The sequence below is a fragment of the Ambystoma mexicanum genome, chromosome 12 (assembly GCF_040938575.1).
Source record: "Ambystoma mexicanum isolate Mex_15411 chromosome 12, UKY_AmexF1_1, whole genome shotgun sequence".
NCBI classification, from domain to species: domain Eukaryota; kingdom Metazoa; phylum Chordata; class Amphibia; order Caudata; family Ambystomatidae; genus Ambystoma; species Ambystoma mexicanum.
Window position 1 is genome coordinate 987,420,533 of NC_090936.1, and position 12,723 is coordinate 987,433,255.

The 12,723-nt window shown below is 48.2% G+C and overlaps 1 protein-coding gene across 2 annotated transcripts in view; it reads right to left on the minus strand.

Moving 5' to 3' along the window:
* LOC138514169 (rab-like protein 2A) overlaps positions 1-12,723 on the minus strand; it is a 474,772-nt gene that overhangs the window by 210,663 nt on the left and 251,386 nt on the right. The gene's annotated exons all lie outside the window — the stretch shown is intronic.

The window sequence follows — 12,723 nt, forward strand, 5'->3', positions numbered from 1 at the left end:
ACTTTAGAAAACAGGGAAACTAAGCTGTCAATTTATTTTTTAAAGAATGGTACATAATTGTCAGACAGTTTGATGATTTCAACTGAATATAAATATCAAAATGCACCTTGCTGGAGGCTGGGTGATGGAACTAGGGTGACAGGGGGAAGGGTACGGCCGGCCCTGAAGGAAGTAGACTGGGCATCTTCCCAGGACTCCCAATCTATCACAGCACCAAGTGCCAACCTCTGTCAGAACCCTTAACTATCCAGAGTTTGCAGAAACCAGAGTCCCTCAGCAATTACTAGCGCAAAGGGGGGGGGGGGGGAACTATCGAGTTCCTAGATTACCTGGGAAGAGAGATGGTATTGTGTGCTAGATCCACCCCCCCCCCCCCCCAAACATGCCTTTGGCACCAATAGGAAATATAGCTTGTGTTCCACCCCACATTATATGTGGCAGTTCAGACAGCGAAGTGCTTTGGGGAAACATTGTGAATGTTCCCATGTGCCCGACTACAGGACCACTGCCTGTGTCCCCACAGCCAAACTTCCATAGACATGGATTTATTTTCTGAGAGAAAAAAAGAAGGCAGCAGCAGAAGCTCATGCAGTCACCGGCGAGCCAGACCCACTGAGGTCCACGGATGCTGGGGCAGAGCAGACCAGCATTATATCTCAAACAGCATCCCAGCACAGACCGACAGAACAGTGGAGAGAGCACAGTAGCGCCTATGTAAGCAACAGGAATCCAAAATGGAAACTGCTTTTAAAAAGACATTGCCCACAGAGCCATACTGGTGAGTGGAGGACAAACTGAATCAGCTGGAAAAGTAGTGGTAGAATGAGCTTTCCAATTACAATGCTTGCATATGTAGTTTGGTCACAATCACCTACCATGTGGGAGAACCAACCACTGTATAAAAGGCCACAGTTGATCATTCAAGGTGTGGGAGTCATAAGATGGAGTGTGACAAAGCAGGGGGTGGTTAGAAGTGGTAGGAGAGTTGGAAGGGATAGTGTGGAGGGGAGGTGGAACAGAGTAAAAGGCAGAGAAAGATGAAAGGAGTAGGTAGCTCCCACTGGCAAGGAAGCGACACAGGGTAAAGAGAACAATGACGAGCAGATGGAGTCAAAGTTGATGTGGATGAGCGGAAAGCCTGGGGTAGCAGTCTTCTCAGAGGAGAAGAACAAGTTACTTACCAACTGGTAACGTTCTTTCGACTGGATGTTCCTCCAACGTATTCCACATCTTAGACATGTAATGTCCACAGCTGTGCACTTCGGAAACTTTTTCAGCAGAGGCGTCCTGCATCGATGAGGTTGGGTCGATGTCCCTCGAAGGCCTCCGTTGAGGGAGACGTCACCGGATGTTAGAAATAGGACGCATGGTGCTCGTAGCCTCAGTTTAAGTTTTTTCCCTCCGAACGTGTGGCACCAGTCTCATGCTTGCTTGACTGCACATAGACATGCAGAAACGGAAGCTGCAAGCGCATAGGAAATTCTCCAGAGGGGCAGGCTGGGAGGGCGATGTGGAATACGTTGGAGGAACATCCAGTCGAAGAAACGTTACCAGTTGGTAAGTAACCTGTTCTTCGAATGGATTGTGTCCTCCAACGTATTTCACATCTTGGACAGACTCTCAAAGCAGTACCAGAAAATGGAGGAGGGAAAAGAATGTAGAGTACCCAATTAGATTGCGGAATAAAGAACCGCCTTACCAAAGGTCATCTCCGGACCATGGATTGTATCCAAGGAATAATGCTTAAAGGTGTGAAGCGAAGCCCATGTAGCGGCATCAGAAATATCCCCAATAGGAACACCCCGCTGGAGGGCGATGGAAGTAGCCACGCCTCTTGTGGAATGAGCTTGCAACCCTCAGGAGGGTTCTTACCCACCAATCAGTAACACTCCGTAATGGTGAGGACAATCCACCTGGAAAAGGTCTGTTTTAGAACAGCCTGGCCCAATCGGTGTCCAGCATATCCTACAAAGAGTTGATCGTCCACTCGGACCCTGGACATCCTAGAAATGTGAAAGCTCAGAGCTCTCCTAGGATCCAACCAGAGTCGCTCCTCTTCCTTACCAGGATGAGGAGGATAGAAAGGTGGGAGAACCACTTTGACTCACATGAAATTCAGAAACTACCTTAGGTAGAAAGGACGGACGTACCCCAAGTACAACACAGTCCTTGTGGAACACAGTAAAGGGTGGCTTAGAGGAAAGTGCCTGCAATTCACTCACTCTGCGATCGGAAGTAACCGCAACCAAGAACACGGTCTTGAAGGACAATAATCTCAAAGGACAAGAGTGCAAGGGTTCAAACGGAGCACCCATGATGAATTTCAAAACCAAATTTAAATCCCAAAATGGCAACACTTCCATTACGGCATCCAAGAGGTCCCAATATCAAGCGTGAAGGTTGAGAGTCTTGACCTTTGGATGGAAAACCTGACCCCCACCAATGTGCGAGAGCAGATCCTCTCGGTAGGGAAGACACCGGAGGGACGATGGACATTTCTAGAAGGTCCGGGTACCACAGTCTCCTGGCGGAATCCGGAGCAATGAGGATCATGTGGGAATCTAATCTCCATAACCTCTGCAACACTTGAGGAATGACCGGGACTGGAGGAAACTCGTACAGCAGTGGGAATGACCAATCCACTACAAACGCATCTCCTAAGGCTCCTCTTGGAGGAAACGCCCTTGAGCAGAATCTCTTGCACTTCCGGTTGACACTGGTGGCGAAGAGATACACTTGCTGGGTTCCCCAAAGGGAAAAGATCTCCTGAAGGACTTCCTGAGCCAACTCCCACTCGTGAGAGATTGTGCTCTGCATGCACTACATCTTGGACCCATTGCAGGGACCTCATCCGCAGCCTGGCCTCTGGCACCAGAAAAATGCATGATGCCATGAAATTCGAAAGCTGGGAGACACTGGGCATGTTGAAACTGGTCCATCTGCACAATGTGATGAGCTCTCACCTTGGGAGGCAAGCACTTCCCCCAAGGACGTGTCTAAAACAGCCCCGATGTACTGGAGCTGTTGGGAAGGTGTCGGATGCGACTTCTTGATATTCAGGGAGAAGCCCAGCCTGTGGAGGATGCGACAGGTGAGACTGAGATGATCCAACGCTTGCTCGGGAGAGAGCGCCCGGGTCAGCCAGCCAGTCCAGGTAGGGGTAGACGTGAAACCCCCCCCCCTCGTCTGAGGTACGCTGCCACCACCACCATTAGCTTGGTGAAGACCCTCGGGCGGAGGTCACTACGAACGGCAGGACCCAAAACTGAAAGTGCGAGTCACCAGCTGCAAACCTCAGGTACTCTGTGCTTGGGATGGATCGGCACATGAAAGTAAGCATCCTGTAGGTCCAGAGACATCAACCAATCCTAAAGTTGAAGGGCCTGGAGGACTTGAGAAAGAGTAACCATCTTTAACTTGTCATTCCTGAGAAGCTTGTTCTACCAATGGAAGTCCATGATGGGTCTCAATCCCCTGTCTTTCTTCGGAATCAAAAAATAAGGGGAATACCATCCATTGTTCCTCTCCGCTACATGCACCAGTTCTATGGCGCCTTTCTCCAGAAGGGTTAAGATTTCCTGCACAAGGAGAGGATCCAGAAGCTTCATGCACAAGGAGTGGATCCGGAAGCTTCAAAGTGAGTTTCCCCAGTGGATTGTCGCGAGGCCACTGAAGGAAGGGAAGGTAAGGCAGTAGCCGTGGGCAATGGTATCGAGAACCCACGCATCTGAAGTAATGGCTCGCTCCCAACCGGTGAACTATGGGGCATGGCCTCATGACTGTTTGGAAGCGGCTGCAGCAGTGCCTGAAGGCAAAGAGACAGCTGCCTGAGCAGCTTTGGCAACATGACTCCCCCCCCCCCCCGACCACCACTGGTACCTTTACGCTGGTCCCTTTGACTGGCGGCCCCTCTCGTTCTACCAAAGGAGGAGTAGTAACGAAAAGAACCTCCCCTCCATTGCTGTCTACTAGGGCAAAAAGGCGGAGGTTGACGCACAGCTGCGCTTAATGATTTAGCAGCAGCTTTAGAGGTTTGCAATCTCGTCAGCCTTGCTGCCAAACAAATGTGCACCATCAAAGGGCATGTTCAGAAGACGGGCCTGCACATCCGGAGCAAAACCAGACTCCCGCAACCACGCAAATCTGCGTATAATGGTGCTCGCAGCCATGGAGCGGCTAACACTGTCAGCCGCATCCAAACCAGACTGAAGGAGTCACATATGGCATCCTTGCCGTCTTGCACGAGGGAATATGCTCAGCCGCTAAAGAAACAGTTCCACAGAGTGTGAAATCCTTGCCAAGGCACAAGTGGAATTGGCAGATTTCAAGGCCATGCTCCCAGCAGAAAATACCTACCGAGCCCAACCATCGAAGTGCTTGTCGTCCCCATCAGGAGGGATGGTACGGTATGCTGCATGGCTCGAGATGGCTGTAGCCACCTGAACCACCAAACTCTCGGGAGTGGGGCGAGTGGATAAATAGTGGAGGTCGATAAAGGAAGGGCAGTCGTCCTTTGTCAAAGATTTATAGCAGCCGGAAGAGATTCCGGGGACTGCCAAGCAGCTGCCAGCCTTTTCTTTAAGGCGAGATGAAACTAACACCGGGTCAGAAGATGGACCTCGATCTAAGATGTCCGGTAGATCATCCTGTACAAAGTCTTCAGGAGGACTGCACTATCCCAAATACTCTGAGACCCTAGCCATGAGCCTCCTGTATGAAGACTCAGCATGAGCCCCAGGCTCAGGCCTACCAAATTCCACTTCCGGAGAAGTGTCCAACCCCTGGCGTCATGAAGGATCTGCCTCAACTCCTCCAATTGACTGTCCCCAGACAAAACTGGAGCCACATGAAGTTCACCAGGGTCCTCAAAATCAGACCTTTCTTCCTCTTCATAAATGTCGTCCAGAGGGAGTTGAAACCCTGGCCTGGGGACAGAAGAGGGCCGCGAGTCCAAAACTGGCCTCACAGACCTGCCACCCTCCTGCATTGCCTCCAGGCCACCATCTGCACTAGGGTTCTGTATCTGTACCCATAGCGTCCGCCTCCCATGTTTCATCTGCACTTATCAGATATACCTTTCTGACTAACTTTCACCTGCCACTTGCTGGCTGCACTACCATTGTTTGAAGCCCTTATTTATTATTTATTCTATTTAATATTTATTTAGGTTTTCTCTCCTCTGCTTCGCACCTCCCCTCTCCCCCAATTTTCCTTTCCCATGCGCTTTCTTAAATGTCACTGGCCTAGTAAAATCGCTGTTTTTTCCTCTCCCATGTTACCCTCCCTTTTTGCCTGGTCGCGCTCTGAAACACTTGTGTAGAAGCGAGATACAAATAAAATATAATTTCATTTCATTTCATAGTAGCCTTCCTAGGAGGATCGACGATATCCGGGTTCTCCAATGGCAGATTGCGGTCAAAAATACCCAAAGGCGTCGAGGGCACCGAAGGCTTCGACGTCGAGAGAGTCGACAACCTCGGCGTTGTGAGCACCGAAGGCTTCAGGTTCGACACTGGTGCGGACGGTGCCGTGGGCTGATACAACAGCAAAGCGTTGACGACCGAGTCGGACGGGCACGGCGCTGACCTAGTGGACGCCGGCCTTGAGCCCATAGCAGATTGCATCGGCCTCGCTGGAGACGAGGACCGAGACCTGGAGACATGTCTCTTGCGACTGTCCTGAGCCTTGTCCGGACCGGACCTCGAAGGTTCCCGGTGCGAGATGCGGACCCAAGCCCAAAAGGCGTGCGAGCCGCGGTACAAGACTGTTCCTTGCCGGCTTCATTAGAAGGCGCGACAGAACCATGCCCTGTGATTGAAAGATCGCTAACCTCTGCTCCTTAAAAGCAGCCCATTCCTCCGGAGTCTAGGACTTTGTTGGGCATGCCACTTTGCTCGAGGCACCATCCTCAGAGGACGGGGAAAGTGACCAGTGAAAGCGCTTCCTAGAGTGCTGGGACTAGGAATAAGAATGGCGGGAACCACTCCGGGACCGAGATCCCCGGGCCACCTCCCGACGTGGAGATTCGCCTCTCGAGTCGTCAATGGAAACCCCCTTGGAGGATTTAGATTTTCGGGACTTACTAGGCTTCGAGCCCCTACCTACCTGGAGCTTCCCCTTCCACTTCTGCAAGGCCTTGGCAGTCAGCGACTGGCATTTCGAACAGTCTGTCGTGCGACTCGCCCAGGCACCACAAACAAATGTGATGCATGTCGATGATCGTCATTTTTCGACTTACAGTCCCGTCAGATCTTGAAGCCAAACCGCAGAGTCGGAGGGGTCAAAGAAAAAGACATCTCAACAATGATAACACACGAGGCACGCAGAGTTTCACGAAGCAACACGTTCGCGGAAAAAACAGAACTAAGGCTATGGGCACTGTGCGTCCCATTTATAACATCCAGTGACGACGGATGCCTTCAAGGGACATCGACCTGACGTCATCGACGCAGGATACCCTCTGCTGAAAAAGTTTCCAAATTGCACAGCTATGGACATTACATGTCAAAGATGAGGAATACGTTGGAGGACACAATCTATTCAAAGAGGATGAGAGGAGCAGAGCGTTGGGAATAGCCTGGAGCGAACTTGATAGTTGGAGGGATAGATTAACTAAAGACATTAAACGTAGAAATCAAGGAAGGTTTGTGAGGAATGCAGTAGGGATTCAATATCAAACAAATGACTTACACAGTCAAGGCCTAAGAATCAGACTATTCCATGTCAAGGAATATGGTGCAAGAATCTTTAATTTACACGACAGAAAACAAGGAATTTAGAGTGACTGTAGTCATGGGTGGGCTAGGCAACAAAACTAATTGGGCTTCTTTGGACCATGGTACTCAGACATTCTTTCTCTTCCCTTGGCGTTTGCCCTAGGCAGGAAAGATTATCAGTCTTTGGGTTTCAAGTGGCTCTCACCTCTTTTGACTTGATGTGGTATTTTTCTTGTCCTCTGTAAAATTTGTAATGATGTTCGTAGTAGTGTTCTGATCCAGGAAACTGGAACCACGATCCCTAGGGTCTTAGGATGTCGGATGCGACAGGGTCAGCATCAAGCTCTTGTGCCACTGGGGTTTTTAGGCTTTACCACCTTACGCAGGTTGCCAGGCTTTCGCCTGGATGCTGCTCCTCCACCAATCTAGTAGCCTCTCCAAGAACTTGGGCTTCCAACTACCCTTTTTTCCTAATGCTCCTTTCTTTGGGATCTTTCTCCTTTTGACTCTCTGCGTCCTCTCTGCCATTCTTGTATGCCCCTCCATGAGCTACATTGTACTTGCCCCACTTCTCAGGCTCTCCATCTTTCCAACGCCTGCCTTCTCTCCTGGTTTTAACATTCACTCCCATTGTATTCTCTCTTCTCCCAATTTCTCCTCCTTCACTTCAATTCATTTACCTCCGGTCTGGTCGCTCTTTAACCCTCCAATACTTGTTAGCTTCTTAATTTCTTAACTTTCCCTGCACCACCACCTCCTCCTCAGCACTCCCAACTCCCTCCTTATCACCTCTTCAACACTTTTCTCTCTATCTCTGGTCTTAACCTGGTCTGCACTTCCTCCCCTGAAATACTCTATGCACCTTCCCAATTCACTGCTACACCATGTGTGTCTATATTCCTCCTCCAGGGTCTCCATCAAGCCCTATTGTCTCAACTCTCATCCTCTAGTCCTAGATATGGAACTTAATCACAACACAAGTTAAAGGCAAAACATGAAGTCCTCAGCCATAGGTATCTCCTGAAGACCGTACTGGTATCCATCATACTGGCTACACAGTGCACAGTATTCAGTCCAGATTGGAGGATCTGTCGAGAGGTCACCTTGCTGTCATTCACCAGAGCCTCAAATCCATCCCTCGAGTCACAATCAAAGATGTATTTGGTCGCCTCAGAGATGACGGACCAAAGTCTGAAAGAGCATTTGGCCAGTGCAAAGGAGGTGTTGCTACATTGCAGGGCCAAAGACCCTCCTGCCCCAGGCATCCAGTCATTTGCTCTACCTATCAGGAGGCAAAAGAAGGAGGGTTTCAGATTTGCCATGGCAGCCTTTACAACCCAGCTCTCTGGTGATGGATTTGCAGACAAACTCTGATCAAAGGGTTCTGCCCTGTGCTTTTCTGGGAGGTCACGTCATCAGTCGTTAAAGAGGCCAGTTTAGATGGTAGCACCAGGACGAGTGCCTTTACTGCCTGGTTGAAAGGCAACAGGGTTTCCTTATTTAGGCCCTCTTCCAGAATGTCTGTCACCTCATATTGTACCTTGGGACAGGTTGGGGCCCGACAGCCCAAAGGTATGTTATGTTATTTTGCACTTATATAGCGCCTTATATACCATTGGTATGGTCTGAAGGCGCTTGTAGGTTGAACGCCCTTGGGAACCGAAGTTCAGATCAGTAGAGAGAGTAGGGAGAGTCAAAAGGTGCGTGTGAGCACCGGGTATGTGTGCAGCTCGTGCGGAACTCGTGTAATAGCTGCTTCTTAGTGGTAGGTGTGGTGGTTGAGAGATCAGGAGAATGTGTTCGTTCTGGCAGGATTTATCCGGAACGGATGTGGCTGCGTTAGGCCTGAGGAAAACGCCTGGCTGGGGGTGTGGAACCAGCAGTGATTACATAGAATGATGTGGAGTAAGCGGCGTATTGTTGGTATGAGAACAGTTATACCGAATGGTGTCATAGTATCTCTGTGTTCTAGTTGAGTGGTGATGTAAGGAGAGAGTAAGCATGGTGGTGTGGTATGATCGGTTATATGCTCTTTCACTGAACACACTTCTAATTGCAACTTTCCCAGAGAGGGTACTGGGCGCACTTCTAAATACAGTTTTCCACAGAGAGGCTATTGGGCACACTTCTAGATTCAGTTTACTAGAGGCTATTGGGCACACTTATAAATGAAACTTTCCAGAGTGTCTATAGGATACATTTCTATAGTCAACTTTCACAGATGCTATTGGGAACACTTCTAAATTCAACTTCACAGAGCGACGATTGGGAACACTTCTAAATTCAACTTCACAGAGCGACTATTGGATACACTTCTATAATCAACTTTCACAGAGGGTATTGGTTACACTTCTAAATGCAACCTTCACAGCGATGCTATTGGGCGCATTTCTAAATTCCATTTTCTACGTAGAGGCTTCTGGGCGCACTATTAAGTAAATTTTCAGAGAGGCTTTTCCAGAGAGGGTGTTGGGAACACTTCTAAATTCAATTTACTAGAGAGACTATTGGGCACACTTGTAAATGCATCTTTCCAGAGTGTCTATAGGATACATTTCTATAGTCAACTTTCACAGATGCAATTGGGAACACTTCTAAATTCAACTTCACAGAGCGACTATTGGATACACTTCTATAATCAACTTTCACAGAGGGTATTGGTTACACTTCTAAAATGCAACCTTCACAGCGATGCTATTGGGCGCATTTCTAAATTCCATTTTCTACGGAGAGGCTACTGGGCGCACTATTAAGTCAATTTTTCAGAGAGGCTTTTTCCAGAGAGGGAAATTCAGAGCTAAAAAGCTGCCTGAAGTTTGTCCGGGGTAGGACCATGTTTACTTCTGGTGAGATGTTAAGGCCAACTGCATCCTGCAGGTTGGACAAGAACCCACCAAGTCCCTTCGATCACTATTAAACTCCTGTGGCAAGTCCCCAACTTCCCTTGTTTGGAAGGATTCCATACCTAAAGGGATTGAGTCACCTTCCTCATCATAAATGTGTTCTAGGTGAGGCGTGAATGTACCCCTGGGGAGTACCACACAACCTGATAAGGATGTTGGTACCGCTAAACTCATGGACACCTGGGGCTGCACTAAACAGGAACACGAAAAAAGGGGGAGGGGTGCCCAATGAGAATCAATTATGACAATATTTTAAACACATTCGACATGATTCATCTAGTTCACTGAAAAGGACGTGTCAAACACATTGGTAGAAAAGTACACATTTATGTTTATTTATACATTAAAAATAATTGTTTCCAATGTTGATTCCGGATCAAGCTATGTATGGTCTGAATCTAGACCATGCCTAGATTGTAATGGTCCATCACATTGGAGAAAAAAAAAGTATATATTATGCATAAACACAAAAACGTATTTCACATCAAATGTATTTAAAATATTGTCATAATTGATTCTCGTGGGACCCTCCCCCCCCCCCTTGTCCTCTTTTTGTGTTACTCCCTAGGGAGTGCGGCATACTCTCGAGGAGCTCTGGCATCACCAGCGCTAGTGAAGCCGTGGAGGGAAGTGTCAGGGCCAGACAACCAACACCCAAAGATGCAATGGTGTGCCAACAAGACAGGATCTCTTCTGATACCAGTCGGGTCAGGAGGTACATGGCTCAAAGACATCTGTCTCTGCCGACTCATCCGAGCACACTCAACTGGAGCCAGCAGAGCAGAGGCCCAAGCATTGGCACAGAGGGTTTAGCAAAGATGTCAAGCATCTTAAGCATAAAGTCCACCCATTTCTCAGATTTAGAGGATTGGGTGGTGAACGGTACCTGTGGAGATTGATCCTTGGGGGAATACTTGTAGTGATGCAAACTTTGAACCCCAAAGACTTTGTCAGAGTCGGTATATCAAAGAAAACGCAAAGCCAAAAAGTCAAAGAAGCAGTGTTTCTAAAATGAACAGAGCATGCAGAAAAAAGGAATTAAGGTCAGGGGGGCAACGCTTCTACATATACTGGCCCGGACGACATGTCCAGGGTGGGGTGCATAGAGGCATCAAATGGAGCAGAGGCGCAGCCACACCGTGCCCTCTGGTGGCGAAAACGTTTAAAAAGAGCAGCTGCATTGGGAGATTGATATAAAAAAGTGAGGATTCCGTGGGAGGAAGGAATCCATTCGAAATCGGAATTATAAGAAAGCTTATATTTAAGGTTTTGTGTTGAAATATATGCCCAAACAATATTTAATCTGTGCCACAAAGCACAGCTGAGATAAGAGACGTGACACAAGATCTAGGTTTACAACTGTGCTTAAATAAAGTGGTTCTCAAATTGGTGCTTGGAAAGGGAAAATATCCTATGGCAAAAACAAAGCTTAAGTGTGATTGTAGGCCTCATATAGGTAGACTGCACACCAAATTCGTATAAGGTAAGACATAACATACTTTAAGAAAAAAAGACTGCTGACCGCTAATAACGCCTTTAGAGGAGTAAAAGATGAGCACACCATATCAATGGGCAGTATTAGGGTCATGAATACTGTCACCGAACAAAAATAACCCCCCCAGATATGCGAGGTCATCTTTGATGTCATTTGTGATTTCATCTTCGATGTCCTGGGTTTTAGTCTTAGCAGTACATGGCGGTGGGGCTAGTTATGGTTGCATAGCAAACCATAAATGGCGTATTTCTTGGGTTTTTCGATTTTACTTTGTAGCCACAATATCCTTTAACAAATGTTTGTTCTGTGAAGTTCATAGGTTTTTATTAATGCAACTTAGCCATAACGGCCCTTTCACAAAGTTTTTTCACTGAATTTCAATGGTTTTCATAAGTGGAAATGTTTCATGATGTTACAGCACTGTATACGAGTTATTAACAATCCCTCTTTTAACATATGTGAAAGGACTATAAACCTCCTTTAGCAAATATTTTCTGCAATGCATACTGATGTGCGTTTTCAGCAGCGCATGCTGGGGCTGTAAATCATGGTGGAATTGCCTAGGGCATGAGGCTTGACCATGACCTCAGCCCCCACCAAACAAACCCCATTTATCCACTGCGCCAAGCCTGCATCCTGTTCCAGTGTTAACTGTGCCCCCATAATGTGACCGTTAGTCACTGCGCATGGCTTGCAACAATGGACAGTCTCAACAATCCATGGGTCATGGACTTCAGACATGCCACAGGCCCCAATAAGCAAATCAGAGTAGACAACCCCATTGTCGTTCCCAGAATTTTTCTTCCCGTTCAAGCATATCCGGATCTTTTGAATTTTTTTTTTTATTTGGTTATTTATAACCCAGCACATCAGAGAACATGTACATTAACATTTGATTGGAACCCCTTAGAATAAACCGTAGGATGACATTCCCCACATACCTCCCCTCATGTCCATGTTCCCGGATGGGTCTCATCTTTCAGGCCCATTGGCCCGGGCGCGGCTCTGCGTCTTCGCTGGTTGAGTGGAGGGCTCTCGCGATCAGGCTTGGCTTATGGGTCAGGGCTGGATAGTTCTGGTCATAGTCTAACAGCGGTGTCCAGATGTTCATAAAGCAGTGGAGTAGGCCCGCTTTGGCCGCAGTGACCTTTTCAGCTAGGAGGATGTCCCAGATTTAGATCCACCACAGGGTCATCAGGTGGCCTTCCGCTGATGTGCAGGTGTGCACTACCATGATTTTTGCCGCTAGCAGGAGTTGTCATCAGCGCTGCCCTCCGACCTGTTCTTGGGTAGGTGTCTGGGATCGGGATCCCCAATAGGACCTGTTCGGGGGCCAGTGGTATTGCCATTTGGGTGATGTCCTTTATTGTAGCGAGGCATTGAGACCAGAACTCTTACCTTTGGGCAAGTCCACCACATATGAAAATAGGTCCCTGGCAGGCTGAAACAGCACCAGCATTGTGGATCCAATGCCTGCTGAAAGTGGTGAAGGCGGGGAGGGCGGTGGTAGTTCCAGCGCAATAGTAGTTTGTGGGTGCATTCCCAATTAGTGACGCACGGCGGGGAGGCCGTGTGCCTCCTGGACCAGATGTCCATCCAGGTATGGTCC